The sequence below is a fragment of the Panthera pardus genome, unplaced genomic scaffold (genome assembly GCF_024362965.1).
Source record: "Panthera pardus isolate Hobbes unplaced genomic scaffold, ASM2436296v1 HiC_scaffold_11, whole genome shotgun sequence".
Classification (NCBI taxonomy): domain Eukaryota; kingdom Metazoa; phylum Chordata; class Mammalia; order Carnivora; family Felidae; genus Panthera; species Panthera pardus.
Window position 1 is genome coordinate 91,586,096 of NW_026526666.1, and position 1,057 is coordinate 91,587,152.

Here is a 1,057-nt window from a genome sequence, read left to right on the forward strand (position 1 = left end):
TGAGGCTTAACTCTCAGTGGAACCAGCCTGAGATGGAGAGGAGGTAGATTCAGTTAAGGAGATGGAGGGAGGGAGGTTCTGACTTTTGCCCCAACATTCTTTTGGGTGGGCAAGTGTGAAAGGTCAGAAAAGAACAGCTGCCTTCTGTCTCCACCGTCGCTATTTGCCCCAGGATTGTGGTTGGGACCCAGCCTTGGAGCTGCTTTTACTTAGACCCGTGGTGGGGCTGAGGTGAGCCAGGTGCCCCCCCATCAATTTAGAAGCTAGCATTACTGAGGGGAGGCTGAGCCACACTCGGCACGAAGTGCTTCAAAACCTGCCCCTGAGCTCCCGCGACCTCAGCTTTTCCAAAGGCACGCAGGTAAGTGGGAGGGCTGAGCCTCGCTATTATTTCTATTTCCAGCCTAGGAAAGTGGCCCGGAGAGAAGTGAAATGCCCCAGCAGCAGGGGTGGTGAGAGGCGGAGCTGAGAAATGAACCCAGCTACAGCGTTTTCATCGGGAAGCCAGTTCGCCGCCTCTCCAGCTGCCTCCAGCATGGGCCACCAGGCCTGGTAGATCAGGCCCGTCCCCAGGCCGCTGGGTCCATTAGTGACAGGAGATTCAAAGTATCCTAGCCCTGATCTTAGTTTTCCAACCCTTTCCTCCCTGGAGATGGAGATGGGGCCTGGTTTCTAGTCCTCAGTCTGCCCTGGGCCAGTGATGACAGCCAGGGAGCATCGAGGAGGTGGTTCCAATTGGCCACCACCTCTCCAGGTCCCGTAAGGGACAAGCCCGCCTGATGAGGAGGCGGGATCTGGGCTCCCGGCGGGAGTCCGGCCTGGGCGGAGCCTAAGGGCGCTCGGCCTTGTTGATTGGCTGCGGTCGCAGAGCTGTCTTTCTAGGATTGAGCCTTTTCCTTTGGGGGGGCGGAACCTCACGCCCCTTCCGCCAATAGGATTCAGAGAGCCCGCCTCCAACCGGGGCACTTCCGGTGGTGCTAACCCGCTCTTCTCCCGCGCAGCAGCGGCTCGGAACCCCCGGCCACAGCCTACCCGGATCGTTTCCAGGTGTTACTCT